The sequence below is a fragment of the Scylla paramamosain genome, chromosome 44 (assembly GCF_035594125.1).
Source record: "Scylla paramamosain isolate STU-SP2022 chromosome 44, ASM3559412v1, whole genome shotgun sequence".
NCBI lineage: Eukaryota > Metazoa > Arthropoda > Malacostraca > Decapoda > Portunidae > Scylla > Scylla paramamosain.
Window position 1 is genome coordinate 5,807,500 of NC_087194.1, and position 17,982 is coordinate 5,825,481.

General features: G+C 37.6%; 1 long non-coding RNA gene across 1 annotated transcript in view; it reads right to left on the reverse strand.

The window, feature by feature from the left end:
* LOC135094028 (uncharacterized) overlaps window positions 1-17,714 on the reverse strand; it is a 45,294-nt gene extending 27,580 nt beyond the window's left edge. Inside the window, exons 1-2 of the long non-coding RNA XR_010263549.1 lie at window positions 17,617-17,714; window positions 2,701-2,771 (exon numbers count right to left, since the gene is read on the reverse strand). This is a non-coding gene — a long non-coding RNA (uncharacterized LOC135094028). The remainder of the gene's footprint in view (window positions 1-2,700; window positions 2,772-17,616) is intronic.
* Window positions 17,715-17,982: the final 268 nt, after the last annotated feature.

Consider the following 17,982-nt stretch of genomic DNA (forward strand, 5'->3'; position numbering starts at 1 on the left):
TTATCGATGCAATCAGTGCAATCAATAGTGCCCATCAGGCAAAATATATTTCCACCAAAGACTTGCTGCAGGATTTTTGCAATGCCATTTGTGGAGAAAAAGATTAATTCATCATACCTCAAGGAGAAACTAGAAACACTACCATTCCACCTCTCATCACGAAAGACCGTGGTATTGCAATTAGTTCGAGAGTAAGCTGATTTTCTGGTCAAACACTTTTCTAATAAAAAAGATCATATTATATTATTATACATAATATTTATATTATCATTATTATACATATTTCCACAAGAAATGAAAGAAAGGTTTTCCAGCATCACGGTAACTGAGGGAGAGGCGTACTCCGTACTTAAAAGCTCTCGCTTGCTTCGCAGATGCACCGAACAACTCTTTTACCCCATCACCAGGATTTTCAACACTTGTCTATCCACTCGAAGCCGGCCAAGAAGCTGGAAAATAAGTGGGATTGCCCCAGTTCACAAGGACAGCGAAGACAATGTAAAAAAAAACTGCCGCTCGGTCTTCCTGCTCTCTGTTCTGAACTTGGCTTTTGAGAGCATATTGCAGAGCGACTCTCTCCTCATCTTGATAAGCACTACCTCCTGTGTACCCATCAGTACAGCTTTAGGAAGCGGCTCTCAGCAGCTGATTTATACTTCCTATTGACTAGTGATCTGAGCTCAGCCCTTCACCAGGAGAAGATATCAAATATCATCGCGCTGGATAGAGAGGGTGCTTTCGATCGTGTGTGGCATTCAGCCATTGTAGAAAAAAAAAAAAAAAAAAAAAACTCCATACATTTGGAATAGAAGGCAGCTTGCTGCAATTAATGCAAAACTGCCTGAGAAAACGATGACTAAGTATGGTGGTAAATGGACATCAGTCATCTCAACAGGCAATAGGAGCTGGAGTGTCTTAGGAGAGCGTCTTGGGACTCTTGGGAATGTTTTGATAAATTATCTGCTTCAGTTGGTCCTAATGTCCAAAGCATTCGCAAATTATATAACTCTTCTGAATTCTTTTGATGCTAGATTCTTTTGAAAGCGAAGGAATGAACTTTGTGGTGAAATGGATGAATGTCGCCCTACGTTGTATTGATGATTAGTGCCAAATGTGGCAAGTGAAGTTTGCGACTGAGAAGGCTCAGCTTCTTATTGTTTCCCGGATCCCATTCAACAAAACTTTACACTTCAACAGAGAGGTACTAAGATCCCGAGATGAAAAGCAGGTTGTAGGAGTAACCTATGACAAGATCTTGTCCTCCAAGACACATATAGAGTAGCTGACCAGGCAACCAGCAGGTAAATCAGCGTACTTTAGAAGGATTTCATGGCTCCTGGACGAAAAAAAGGACGAGAGGTGTTATATGAGGCACACATTCGTTCCACACTCGGATGGAATATTCGTGCCTTGCGTGGGACGGTGTGTCAAGCAAGACCGCGCCAAGAAAATCTCAGGTGAGTAAGTGGAATTCACGTCAAGCCTACAACCTCTGCAGCAGTGAAGAGATAGAGCAGGCTTGACAGTAATGTTCAGGATACATAACGAACAGAAGGTTAATCTACAGCCGCTGAGGCAGCTGGTGCACCAGACACAAATATTCACCACGGCAATGGAGAGAACCTTGGTGACACTGGTGATATCACGATGAAGAACCTCATATCATCAAAGACAATTTATTTATAACTACGCAAGATGATGGAGGGAAATATATTCCTTAGAGAGACGTAGGTTAAGAGGGGACATGATAGAAGTCTTGAAGTGGTATAAGGGTTATAACATGGAGGATGTAAGCAAAATTCTTAGGATCAGCAACCAGGGTAGAACAAGAAATAACGGGTTCAAGCTTGAAAAATTTAAGTTTAGGAAAGAGATAGGAAGAAATTGGTTCTCAAATAGAGTTGTAGATGAGTAGAATGGACTCAGTAATCATGTTGTTAGTGCTAGGACATTAGGGAGCTTTAAGAGAAGATTAGACAGGTTTATGGATGGGGTTGACAGGTGGAAATAGGTAGAGGTATATTTCATGCAGGGACTGCCACGTGTAAGCCTGGTGGCTTCTTGCTGCTTCCTTTATTTCTTATGCTCTTATATTGCTGGAGGACAACACAAACATTATAAGTGGTGGATGTTTTCTTCAAACATGGAGAATTATGTAAACTACTGGATCAAGTCCTTCTGTTTGGTTAAGGTTTGTTTTCATTACTATTATTATTATTATTATTATTATTATTTATTATTATTATTATTATTATTATTATTATCATTATCAGTTATTATTATTATTGTTATTATTATTATTATTATTATTATTATTATTATTATTATTATTATTATCATACATTATCATTATGATTATTATGATTACTATTATTATTATCATTATTATTATTATTATTATTATTGTTATTATTATTATTATCATTATTATTATTATTATTATTATTATTATTATTATTGTTGTTCAAATATTCAAACATTGAGACAAGTTGGAGGAAGAGGTGAGAAGAAACACAGGTGTTTCAATATTTACATCAACAACAACACACGCAACAACAACAACAACAACAACAACAACAACAACAACATTTACAACATGAACAATACACACACAACAACAACTATTACTACTATTACTACTACTACTATAACTACTAGCATTAATGATAGGTCCAAAAACAATAATGGCTTCATACTAACCTCGTCGCGGAAACAAGTTTCCAATAACTAAGGGAAGCCATAATAAAGAGGTATTCCTGAACAACATAACCCTGAAACAAAGAAAGATAATTAAAAAATAATTCATTCTCTCTCTCTCTCTCTCTCTCTCTCTCTCTCTCTGCTATAAATGCACATAATTGATTAATTTATTTAATTTATCGCGTCGCAACATCGCGGTTATATGGCAAATTGTTGTTCGTTACATGCCAAAGATACTGACCCCACTGACTAAGGCCCGAAGACATGGCGTTGTTTGCTACATGTCTTCCTCACTTGCCTCCATGTTCTCCCGGTGCAAAGATAAGGTTTTGCCCAATTTTATATTACTTTTTAACTGTTCTTCTATTTATTTTATAAGACCATTCTTCTCCACAAACATAAGAACCTCATGTCCCCTCTCCTGGAAGAGGAACTAAACAGTCATCACAGAATGGTTAGGTTTCCCGAGACATGAGGCAGCCATGAGTGAGATGTGTTTGACGCGTCTGGAGACGGACTAGTACAAGTCTCTGAGCGACGCCCCTGCACATGAACGTAATTTTTATATTACTTTTACTGTGCAATAAATGATACCTTCCCCCTCCTCACTGGCTTCTCTTCGTCCGTTGCGAGCAGCAAGCTGGCAGGAAGTACTCATTCCTTATCGAGGAGGTCTCTTCTCTTCGCGGTCATGCTGACAAACAATGGATATGGATGGACGGCGGCCTACTCTTCCGTTCAGTACGGACTTAATTTTTCTGACGTCATTGTTGGACGGTAAACGGAGACGGAACCCGTAAAAACGGATCATTGGACCCAGCACATGGACATACGTTCATGTGCGGAAAGTTACAGAAGTTATCTCACCCATCTTAGTGGTGGCAGCCACATCATCCCACCTGCCCTGTCAACTGGCAAGAACTGCCACCCTTATACTGTAGTATAAATCATGGAAGGAAGGAGCAACCCAAGTTGCCGCCTCTTTAGCCAGTCTATCGACTTTCTCATTCCCCTAAACTCCAACATGTGCCGGGACCCAGCAAAATGTGACATGATAGCTTTTATGCTGTAAAAGGTAAAGCCACTCAAGAATCAATAAAACAAGTGGGTGAAGAGAAGAAGGGCTGAAATGTTGAATAGCGGAAAGAACACTGCGAGAATCGATAAAAATTATAAAAGATGAGGTGGGAAGAGTACTCTAAAAATAATTCTTAAAGTTAAAATAATGGCAGACAGTTTTGCTGTAAAAACGGTGGCAACACCGGGGAGGCTACCGCCTTGACAGAAAGAAGGAAAGATAACACCATATCCGATTCCATTTTCAGATTCTGAACTGTCCGTGAATACAGGGAAGGAGTCGGAATGTGTGGAACAGTGTTTCAAGAATAATGCATGGGACTCATAATCCGGTAATAAGTTCTTATAAAGGATAGAAGGGCCGCAGACAGAGATATATGGGAATTGTAAGTAACCAACTCTAGGATATTTACAGGGACTTACACAAACGTATGATAGATTTAATGCCGCCATAGCAGATGCAACCCTAACACCAAAAGATTTAAGGAAACTTGGGTGAGGCACATATAGACGGTAGCGTGAAGCGCGGGAGACGGCAAAGCAAGGAACAGAATCGGGAAGACATTGAACACGATGCCAGCACCTCAGTAATATACTCGTAGACTGGCGACGCAAGTCCAGCCGAAGGACGCTAGCATCCATCAGTAAGCTAGGGACTGGTGATGAGCGGACCAGATGATAAGCGAACACCGGCATGGTGCACCGAGTCCAACACACGAAGCCGAGCCTCAGTTTAAACGAACTGGCTGAATGATTGCCCTAGTGAATACAAATCTATATTTTACAGAAGATGCGTTGATGACACCTTCCTTTTATTCAAACAATCTCATTTATCTTAAGTCAAAACTCCCCAATACTGAACTCACATGCGACACAGAAAATAATGGCTCTATCGCGTTTTTAGATGTACTGATGACTCGTTATAATAATCAACTGCACACAGCAGTTTACCGCAAACAAACTTTCACTAGTCTGCGGATTAATTATTTTTTATTTATTCCTCAGTTATTTAAGATTAATGCTATTAGAACTCTCCTATATCGTTGCTACAATCTATCTTGAAGCTGGTTTACGTTTGACCATAAGATCAACTTTTTAAGGATTTTTTTTTTTTCCATAATAATGGGTTTCCACTAAGCATCATCAATAATACTATCCATAACTTTCTAGACAGTAGACTCAATAAGCCTTCCTCTAATGACACCCAGTTGACATCTAAGAAATACATAAAATTACCTTACTATGGCCACCTTAGTTATACTATTAGAAAAAGACTTAGTAACATACTTAAAACACAGTACTCTGACACTAAATTCTATTTCATCTTCACTAATAACTTTACTATTGCCTCTTTTTTTTTTAATTTAAAGACAGTATTGAATTAATCTCCAACATCATTTATGAATTTAATTGCCGAGTTGCAAGAATCGATATATTGGAGAAACTAAGAGGAGTCTTACACATAATATTAGTGAACATAAAGGTAATCAGATGTGTACACAGAAGCCACTAGCTCATCCCTCTTTCTCTGCAATAAGAACACACTCACACAAACATGACCACCCTTTTTCGGAAAAAGACTTATTAGAGAATATTACAAAAAGCAGATGCACACACTGACATTAAAATATTGGATGCTATTTATATTAAACACTTAAAACCTGAAATAAATAACCAATTATCATCATCCCAACTGTACCCTTTATAAACATTTCATCGGAGCTTCGGCTCCTAAGGTAGTAGTATTCAAACTACTCACACCACCACCCTCTGTCAGTCCTCATCCTTCTACCATCGAGTGCACACCAGGTTTGTTTCCCTAGATCTTCCTTTGATTTTTTTTTTCAAACGCTATTGCTCCATACATTATCTTTGTTTTTGTTTGTTTTATTATTTCTTTAGTTAACAATGTGACCATCATACATATATCAGTTTTTGTTTCTTCTATTTATTTTTTATTATGCCCTGATGTGTTACTTTTTACTCATTTTTTTTCTAATTATATCTTTTTATATTGTATCAAATATAATCATATATTTTAGCCTCAAGATGCCTTCTGTAAAGCTGAAACGTTATAAATAATAAAGTGAAGAAAAGAAAACTCTGGATGCTTTCTTTGCTCATCTATCTATCTATATATATATCTATATCTATATCTATCTATCTATCTATCTATCTATCTATCTATCTATCTATCTATATATATATATATATATATATATATATATATATATATATATATATATATATATATATATATATATATATATAGTTACGACCACAATTTCCGGCCCTCTCATACAGCTGCCGCAACTGAATTAGCTTTCCTAAGACACCTCCTACGTGTCCTCAGTGCAGGGATCAGATGCAGGGTCCCTTGTGACTTCTGTACCCTTTTCACAACTAACCGTAACGCCAAGTTACACTAATGAGGTCGTCAGTCTGTTTTACCCATCTACAGACAAGGGAGATACAACTACTACAACAAACTCCACCAGGTGGACAAGAATCGCCAACCACATCTAGAAAGAAACAATTGTAATGAGCAATAACACGTATATGGTCGAGGTTTAATACCCCGGGGGAATATCGCATTCGTAATGGATCACTCACTTCCGGTCAGCAGAGTAGTGTCGTTTATAGCCTCCTGGATGGCAGGCCTGATCAGGGCCTGAGGAGGGAGTAAATTTCACTACACTGTTAATCATTTAAGTCTTCTGCAGCTCAAGTACCCAAGGTAGCCTGACACAGTAACATTTAACACTAAACAAGCTCACTAAAAAAGAGACACAACCACAGGTGAGTGCCCACAAACACACAGGAGGATAATTCACTTATCACTGTACAATAACTCCACCTGCACCCACACGCAGCAGCCGAGGAGTCACTTCCCTGGATATGGAATGTGTTATACGCAGCTACATTCCCTGGCAGGCTACTAGAGAGACTCCTACGCTATTGAAGTAGGCCGGGGCGTACAACCGGTAATGACTCACTTATCCCTTTAAAGGAAATGATCCGACTAGTTGTATTTGAAGAATGTCTATTTCTCCATCGTGCAGAACTCGGAAATAGGAGAAGATTCTAGGGCTAAGTGAGACGCCATCATGTTTGTCAACAGCTCTAATTCTTCCTTTCTCAGTACATTCTTACAAAACTACAAAAACTATCACACAATGAGTTTTGACTTATAAACTTATACTTAGTAAATGTAATACTTATGAACATAAATTACTAAAGTTCTTTTCCTTGGCTAAAGCCCCTTATTTAGGACTAGAAACACAGCAGCAAAAAATACTGGCACATTATAGGAACGTGACTGTGACAGTAAACGAAAACGAGAGCTTGGCCGTCCATTTTGAGGGAGACTTAAGAAACTAGAACAACACTCATAAAATTAAGACTATTGAGGTTATTTCAGATTTAACAGTATTCCCTCCACAGTCTCCGCCAGATACTACTGCCTCTGTGGCATCTAGGCGTTGGGTAGTGACCGACGGAGGAAAGTGCACCAAAACTCTCCCGCTGTGCTGCTATGTGGGTGGGGATGGCGACATACGTACATACATACATACATACACCCACTCCCTCCTCCCGCTGCATCCCGCTCTGGCTTATATGAATAAAACGCTTCACTTCTTAAAATTCTAATGATTAAACAAGGGGGGCCAGAGGGATACTGAATACTTTATTGTCAAGAGCAACTCTTTTACTAAATACTGGGTGAGACTCAAGTCGAATGGAGAAGGGGAAGTAAGGAAATTTGTGGGGAATATAAGTGAGTGCGCGGATAAATATTATACTAAGAGCTTCAGGCTGCGTAGGGCTACGTGTCGAGACGTGTCCAAGTCTCATCCCCAGCCTTTTTTCTCATCCATCTTCTCCTTCACTTCTTCCATTCGTTCGTTCTTACTTCTTCTCTTCGGTTTACATCGTCTTATTTCGCTGCACAGAATATATATATATATATATATATATATATATATATATATATATATATATATATATATATATATATATATATATATATATATATTTATATCATTAAACCTACTGGATGAAAACAGAAATACTGTGCACCAAAACGCCTGCAGATACTACAAGCGCTCTGCATCAAAGGATTAGCGCCAAAATCAAATTCGTGAAAATATGACCTGCAAGTCCTTCCCAGCTGCCTCCGCTACAACGGGCACTCAGAAACTGCTACGGGAAGAGGACGCGCTAAGCGTGAGTAGGATTCTGGCCATAGTATATACTGCCTCCCAGTACAGCTACTTCATTCTCACTCCATCTCCTACAGCAGCCACTTACAAGTGTCACTGAAGAAGAGTCTATGAAGACTCAAAATGGCTATCTGGCATAAAAATGACTAGTTACGTTTAGGTCATCTATCACATTTAATGAAATATGCTGGAGAAAATCTGCCCATATACAGGCAGTAGGCACGATAATTACTCCCAGTAAAGTCTAAAGCACTGGATCAGGAGGTGCTGTGAACTTATCATTACACCCAGCTGTGACCTCACTGAACTTTTCCCTTTGTGTCTCACAACAAAAGGATATCGTCAGATACTGTCCTCTAAAGACAGCTCTCTTCCTTCACACTAAACTACAAGCACGTAATTACACACACACCCTTCACTCAAAAACATGGCGTAGAAATCGCCATGATAATTTTTGCTAAAATTTCTGATTGGGGCAGAGTAAACTTGGTATTGTTCAATGCCTCGAAAACTCAATTCCTCCATCTATCAACTCTACACAACCTTCCAGACAACTATCCCCTCTTCTTCAGTGACACTCAACTGTCCCCCTCTTCTACACTGAACATCCTCGGTCTGTCCTTTACTTATAATCTGAACTGGAAACTTCACATCTCATCTCTAGCTAAAACAGCTTCTATGAAGTTAGGTGTTCTGAGACGTCTCCGCCAGTTTTTCTCATCCCCCCCCCACCACCTGCTAACTCTGTACAAGGGCCTTATCCGTCCATGTATGGAGTATGCTTCACATGTCTGGGGGGTTCCACTCATACTGCTCTTCTAGACAGGGTGGAATCAAAAGCTTTTCGTCTCATCAACTCCTCTCCTCTAACTGACTGTCTTCAGCCTCTCTCTCACCGCCGCAATGTTGCATCTCTAGCTATCTTCTACCGCTATTTTCATGCTAACTGCTCTTCTGATCTTGCTAACTGCATGCCTCCCCTCCTTCCGCGGCCTCGCTGCACAAGACTTTCTTCTTTCTCTCACCCCTATTCTGTCCACTTCTCTAACGCAAGAGTTAACAAGTATTCTCAATCATTCATCCCTTTCTCTGGTTAACTCTGGAACTCTCTGCCTGCTTCTGTATTTCCACCTTCCTATGACTTGAATTCCTTCAAGAGGGAGGTTTCAAGACATTTATCCATCATTTTTTGACCACTGCTTTGACCCTTTTATGGGACTGGCATTTCAGTGGGCATTTTTTTTTATTAGATTTTTGTTGCCCTTGGCCAGTGTCCTTCCTACATAAAAAAAAATAATAAAATATATATATATATATATATATATATATATATATATATATATATATATATATATATATATATATATATATCTTGAGGGTTATATATATATATATATATATATATATATATATATATATATATATATATATATATATATATATATATATATATATATATATATATATATATATATATATATATATATATATATATATATATATGAGCACAGTAGTATTTGGCGAAGGGGAGGGAGGGAGAAGGCAACAATGGTGGGTGTTGACATCTTGAGGGTGTTACTTCATTACACACCAATAATAATAGTAATAACAATAATAACAATAGTAATAGGGATCAGCAGTACTTTGTATGACGGTCTATGTGCAGCCACTTGCCATCTATGTAAGTTCATAATGTCACGTAAAATCTAAATGGCATTTGACTATAAAGCATTTCCGACTTTGATTGACTAGAGGGGGTAGGGGTGAAGAATGCTGTTGTTTTGCCGGGCCTCAACTCTGCTAGGTAATACTTAGCAATGGCTACCTCTTTAGGTTCTTAGGGTGTGCCATGAACACAATTATATGTGGGCTAAAGATATTGTACTTCAAGTCCTTGGTGCAGTGACTGATCTACGTCACGCGTTACCGTGGGGAATGGGTCCAAAATTACTAAAAGGTGTAGTAAACTAAATCCCAAAAAGATGGCACATTTGTACAGCTCATCAAAATCATGGAGTCCTACATGTATAAGGTGTGGTCGCCGACTGAGTTTTACAAACAGTACACATATAGCAATGGCACAAGACGCCAAGGGCGGCCACCCATTTATGCATTATCAAAACCTTTCAGTGGAGATGTTTTGCTTCTGTCTTGCATTTTCCCAACACGTTTGGTTTCCAGGACACAGTCCTTCCAGATGTTGTCGTTGATGGAAGAACCTGCTGATGATTTCAATAAAACTTAGTTCATACTAAATGATTGCACGTGTTGATTCTAGTAGGTAGTAGTTGTCCTTAATCCTTATTAACAAAAAAAAAAAAAAAAAAAAAAACTAGGTCACTAACCTCATTTCGAAATAGAAATAGTATGTAATGCAGTAGCAGACACACCTTCAATGTTCTAGGTTGTACTGTTGTTACAGTGAGAGCAACATATAAGCAGAATGCGCGAGTTCTCAGAGGAATGTGCACGTGACGAGGTGTCACATTTTAAATCGTTTGCTGGTGACGTTACTGCTTGCAGCAGCAATTCTCAGGGATTATTTAAGGTTAATGATGGTTTGATTGAAGCAGTAGTTCGTGACTATGATATAAATATTTAAATTCCAAATGCATTAAAGGCTATCCGTGCATCGGACATGCTGATGTACTTTAGTACTTTCATTCGTAGCTTGCAGCTGGGTCCCAAGATACTTCTGTAACTTCGTCCTTAACATTGGCTCAGCCATATTATCTTCCAATATGTATAAACACTGGCTTTTTCATACAATATTTTTTTGCTTTCTGTTAAGGCTCAGCTTGTTACTGTTAGGGCGCCGCTCTTACCACCGTGGTCCTGCCTGCGCTGATCGGTGGCTTGACCACCATCTGCTTCCCGTCTAACACACACACACACACGTACACTTATTCATACACGCTCACACACACCTATAACAAATCAGAGGATACGAAGCCTCGTTAACACTATTTCTGGATACGTGGCGTCTCGCCCGGCGTGAAATTGAGTCTCCAGCACTACTGTTAAACCAGATATCAACTTTCGTTTGCCGAGCTCTGCCTTCCTGCAGCAGAACTAAACCTGACACCTCTGGCAACAACCTCACTGGCCTGCTACTACTCTCATGAAGCGGACTTCCGATGGACTGGAGTCTTGTCTCTCACTCTGGCTTATCTTCGACTTTGTACGTGAGGCAAGTTTCGCAGTTCTAGTGTTTCTCTACGATGACGGTTTAGTCGTAAGTGTATGCTATTGTACTTCTCTTTGATTTGTTGATATTGAGAAAATACAATAATGTAAGATTGTTGGACGTGACGGAGGAAGTCTATTGGGTACTATATTTATTTGTGAATAAACCTGTTTCTAATATTCAGTTTTGCCTTTCTCTCACTGAGATCCATATTCCTTAGCCGGTCGTCCGGGGAGTTTTGTTGAAAACGGCCTCAGCATAAGTGTCCTTACACTTCTCTTTCTTTTATTTCTCCTATTTTGTGCAGTATGCGTATTTGGTTTCTTGATCAGTAGACAAAAAGAATGAGTTTGAATTATGAATATTAAAATGAAAATAAAATTTTGAAAGAATAATCGAAATTCCAGTCCCCGATGGTGTTCAAAATACCAAATTTTTGTTCTATGCATTTTTTTTCTTTTTTTTTCATGGAATTATCATGATACTTTATATAGAAGTAGTGTTACGAGGCAAAAAAGTTAGATTTTAAATAAGGCGGAAAGGAAATGTGGTTACCAACAGTTAATTATAGGCATCAGATGCAAGGCTAAAGCTGTTAGACATCATGAAGACACACTTGTGCACAGCCGCAGTTGTTCTGCGTCTGTAGCTTAGAGTAGAAATTTGCTTATTATTTTTTCTTTCCACTTCATCTGTAATACCTGATGTCACCTTCGTATTCAGGATATCTTTGTTCATGTGTTGTGCCCGGGCTTCTCAGGCTTCTCAGGCTTGATTCTTATCTTTATTGCCACTCTTATGATATCACTTAATGTCTCACCAGTCTTTTCTAATCAGGATAGATTCTAGGTGTGTGTGTATATATATATATATATATATATATATATATATATATATATATATATATATATATATATATATATATATATATATATATATATATATATATATATATATATATATATATATATATTTTGTGTGTGTGTGTGTGTGTGTGTGTGTAATAATTGATAATGATAATAATAAACGGTTTATTATTCAGGCAGTTAACAAACTGAAAATGTACAGAGGGGGTGGGGAAATACTTAACATTAATCCTAAAGGTAAATCTAATCTAGAAGGTAAATACTATTGATAGATGGGTCGCACCATGGTGGGAATCGCGCTGAGTCTGTACCGGTCCGTGCGCGGCGCCTTTAGGGGCGTACTCTTGTTGTGGTGTCTGGTGGCAGGGACCGGGCAAAGCGCGTCAGGCGGCAGCATGTTTCTGAGACGTGGATGATGCAGTAGTCCCCTTCTAAACTTCTCCAGAGCCTCTCGGTGCCTGGTGGATAGTCTGGACAGACTCAGGGTGGTCAGGGCTTCATCATAGGTGGTGTAGGCAGGGCCAAGGATGACCCTGCACGCCCTTTTCTGCACACTCTCCAGCTGTAGTTGTTGAGTGTGTGTGAGCGAAGAAGACCACGCTGGGGAGGCATACATGAGTTTGGGGAAGATGAAGGTGAGGTACACCCCTCTTAACTCCTATGTCGGCGTCCCTGAGTCTGCGCAGCATGTACAGCCTGTAGGTAGCGGATCTTACGGTGCTGGCGACATGCTGTTTCCAGGTCAGCTGGTCGTCCACCGTGACTCCGAGAAGCTTGGCACATCGGACTATCTGGAGGGGGTGAGGGCCCACTGTGAGCTGGGGAGGGGGAACTGGTACAGAGGAGGTACAGAAATGCATCATCACAGTGTTGCTGTGCTTGATGGTCATCCTGCTCTCCTCCGTCCACGTCTGCAGTCGCTCCAGAATTGCTTGCAGTGGCGAGTAGTCCGGGTTCTTGTTGTTGGTTGTTGTGTGTGTGTGGATTTGTGGTGGATGTGTGTGTGTGTGTGTGTGTGTGTGTGTGTGTGTGTGTGTGTGTGGATGTAAAACACTTCTTACCACTTATATTTATTAAACTAACTTAAATCACAGATTTTCAACAACAGACACAAGTAACACGCTTGGAGGTAAGTACGTTTCTCTCGGTCAACGGAGTACACCACCTGTCTCTCTGACGACATCATACTATACAGCATTACCGTGTAAGAATTATAAGGTATATAAAACCTAAACCTAAATAATAGAATAAATTCATATACGAATAAATGAATAATATATGAGTTAATTTGATTGACCAACCTCCTTGCCTCACTCCAAGTTCTACTCACGACCAACAGAGTTATGAACAGCATCTCAGCTCGTCTTCTTCTCTCTTGTATTCTTGAAAGCTATCGTCCTCTTCTTATACGACTAACTTCTCCTTATAACGTCTTGTCTTCTTTCTTCTTATTACTACTTCTTATGTCTTCTTAAGGCTTCTTTCTTCGTCAACCGTCTTCAGGCCTCTTTTTTCGTCACCCGTTTTCACATAAATGTAACTTCTTTGAGTTTGTTCTCCACGGGTACCTCATTAATCCTCTCGATAGAGTTGTATGCTAGCGTAGCCGTAAGATGTGTCGCCTGCTGCCGGAGGACTAAAAAGACAGCCTGGATAAGGAAGATCCGGTGTCTATGGGGTCAGGACTGTTCTGAGGGGGCCGTATCCTCGTATCGGCTGTTTATAGTTATTTATCGCTCTGGTTCCTCGTTATCGTCAGCGACTATGGGACGTGCCAGATAAGGCTTGGTTAATTTCTGCTCTCTCCTCGGCTATCTTAGGTAATACGCCCACGCCCGGGCCCCCCACAAAAAAAAAAAAAATCAAATAAAAAAAAAAGACCACTGAGATGCCATGCACCAACTCGTGACATACTTATATTTCTTTAGTCTAATGACCAAGAAATTAAATATATATTGCACAAAATAAGGGACATTCAGGGGGGGGGGGAGAAGAAACACTGGAGATATTGTGAGTCACACTCCATCGTTCTTCTCCATGCTTTAACATTGTGTCAGTTAGTGTACTATATGGCAGTGGAAAAATGGCCAAACAATGGAAACTAACGCCCCTCTTGAATGGGACTGAAGCAATTGATGATGTTTTGGAAGCCAGAGCTGTTGCACATTGTGCAATGTCTAATACTTGGTTCAGTGTGTGGCAACATAAACCTGAAAGAGAAAAACTTATGTGAGCGATTCAAACCGGCAAGTCTTCTGCTCAGCTTTAATACAATTCTCCTGTAAGGAGAACACGCCGTCAAACTTCTTTGGACTGCGGTCCAGTTTCCAGGATATGAACCTTTCTGAATTTGGATGAAAGATACACACACACACACACACACACACACAAACACAAAAACACACACCAGTCACGCTTCCATGAGGCACGTTGGCTGGTCCTGGAAAGATGTCGGACTTATTACATTACAATTCTCTGTACAGATGTATGTGCCACCCAGTGCTGCTCTTGTCATAAAAGAGGTATTCCCTGTTTCATTTTCTTTAAATGCAATTTCAGTTCAATGTTCAAATCCAATGAACTATACAGCTCAGACACTATCAATTGTTGAGATAAAATACTCGTAAATGCACATTTTAATTCATTCATTACTGGTAAATGCACATTTAATTAATTCGTTGGCATATTATTTCAGTGTCGTTACATTAAGCACACCCTACACGACCAATATTATTGCGCAATATTCCGTATTGGACAATATTATTGACAGTGAAGGAGCGGTATTAAAGATACTGCGCAATAATATTGAGCTGTGTAGGGGAAACAAATATTGCACAATAAAAATGAGTCAGTATATTATGTCAATAATATTGCTCGTGTAAGGTCCACTTTAGTATAATTATGTAAATTACACTGTGTATATCAAACGCTTTTGTAAAAATTCTTAAGTAATATTACTTATCAACTGAAAACTTTTACCCATAAATGTAGTGTGAAATATAGTATGATTAAATGAAATGCAGAACTACAGCCTGTGTACAGTTTTGCTTGGTCCCTCTATGCTGCGCTTTTCAAATGCAATGAGGTCACAAAATAGTAAAACCATTACAGACAAAATAAAACCTTAAAATCATGGTTTTCTAAGCTGCGTTTTGCAAGGCGGGGAGATCCTCTGGGAGACTAAAAAAACATCCATATGGAGGCGCTTGATCCATCTGCGCACGGTAGTAGGACTCCGGCGTACGTGCTTGGCTATGCACCTGACAGACAAGCCGTACATCCATAGCCGAAAAATCCACATTCGTTCCATTTGACAGGTCTTTTTGTATAGCTGTTCCTGATACATTTTTACTCCATCTGAGAAAGGTAAGATCCTTGAATCACAAATGAAAACACACACACACACACACACACACACACACACACACACACACACTCACATATATATATATATATATATATATATATATATATATATATATATATATATATATATATATATATATATATATATATATATATATATATATATATATATATATATATATATATATTAAGTTAAACAGGGATACACCAGACTTCCTTCTTCTTTTATTGCAACGTTTCATCTTCACAGAAGGCATTATCAGACCAAAAAGACTGATGGAAATAAACACAGACAAATCATAAAATATCACATTACAAAAGGGACAAAAAGAAAAAAAAAAAAAAACTCACCAAAAGAAAAAAGACAAAATAATCAGCAGTAACTTACATAGTTGTTATTTTGCCACTTTTTTTTTTCTTTGCTTGCCTTCCTGTCCCTCTTTTGGTTACAGTTTTGTTTTTTGCCCCTATTGTAAAGTAATATTTTGTGATTAGACTTTGTGCATATTTTTATCAACCTTCTTAACCTTCTGTGAAGATGAAATGTTGCAATAAATGGAGAAAGAAATCTGGTGTATCCTTGCTTATCTTATCTATACTTCGGAACCTCTTCTAATATATATATATATATATATATATATATATATATATATATATATATATATATATATATATATATATATATATATATATATATATATATATATATATATATATATATATATACATATATATATTCACACACACACACACACACACACACACACACACACGCACACACACACACACGCACACACACACATATATATATATATATATATATATATATATATATATATATATATATATATATATATATATATATATATATATATATATATGTGTGTGTGTGTGTGTGTGTGTGAATATATATATATATATATATATATATATATATATATATATATATATATATATATATATATATATATATATATATATATATATATATATATATATGTATATATAATCTCAAAGGAAGCTCCAAGAAGCCATAAGGCTTATTTACACTTAAGAGTTGATCTCTCCACATGTAATCTTTACCTATTAATTTGTTTATTTACCTTTTAAAGCTCCCTATTCACTCGATTACCTGATTACTAAATCTATTTCTATAATATGCCACTTTCTTCCACCTATCGTTATAAAGTTTGGTCCCATTATTTTTAGCACTTTAATTATTACCAGACTTTTTCATGCCACCCTTATTATTTTCCTTATACCACTTTAATACCACTGTCAGATCCCCTGTTATTCGATGTCTCTTTAAATTAAGGAATGTACTATATTAAAAAGCTTAAGTTAAGAAAGTGCTTTAATTGTTACGCATGTAACATTTTTAAATTTGCCAGTTGTAGGAACTAATTAATAGATGGCAATTTTACAATTATATCTTCAACCGTCAATTTGATAACAAAATATACACCAAGATAGACCTCCAAGGGCCACGTGCCATCGTCTCCCTCGCCCTGACTTCTACTCGTAGTCACATGGAGATCTTGGCGAAGTTAACATACAGTACAAAATGCACTTGAGTGAAATCTTGATTGCTCTCGAAATCTGCCACCGATAAGTGACTAAAAAAATCCACTTGTGGTGTTTCTTTACTTCACATTAAAGAAAAAAAAGAATAATAATAAATATATCATATTATTGCGAATACTGTTTTAGTGAAAACAATAACATTTTTTGAAAAGTTCTTAAAAGTAAGCTTGATTTGTGACTAATTTCTTATTAGAGTAATTAAGAGTGTTGCATTTATAACATTTCTAGTTTGTCTTTAGTATAAACTAATCTGTACTAAGTGAAAATTTTGTGAAACTTTCAATGTGACAGATGACACCACCATAGACTAAATAAACAAGTATATATATATATATATATATATATATATATATATATATATATATATATATATATATATATATATATATATATATATATATATATATATATATATATATATATATCCTATGTGTGTGTGTTTGTGTGTGTAGTTGGGTGAGTAGGTGTGGATGCATTTCTTAAAAATTATATTAGCTGTTTGATAAAGTATCTTTCGATATTTTGAATACAAGAATAATTACTGGATTAAAGACAATCCTTGAACCATTTCGAACTAAGTATATAAAACCTTTCATTTTTAAAAGAAACACACCTGCAATTGTCCCAGCAGCACGCTCTGTACAGTGAAAACAGGCAAGGCTGTTCGATCCAGATCCCGCTCTTCCTCCACTGAACTGTTCAGGTAGCAAGTGGACACAATGCAGATCTAGCAACGCTAGCTCCAGTTATAACCTCGAGATACCGAAAGTCTCGTACGGTGGATCTCTCTCTCTCTCTCTCTCTCTCTCTCTCTCTCTCTCTCTCTCTCTCTCTCTCTCTCTCTCTCTCTCTCTCTCCTATTTTTTTTTTCGCAATTATGTTACATAGCTTGGAACTTTAGTCATACATACGTATATCTGATATATATATATATATATATATATATATATATATATATATATATATATATATATATATA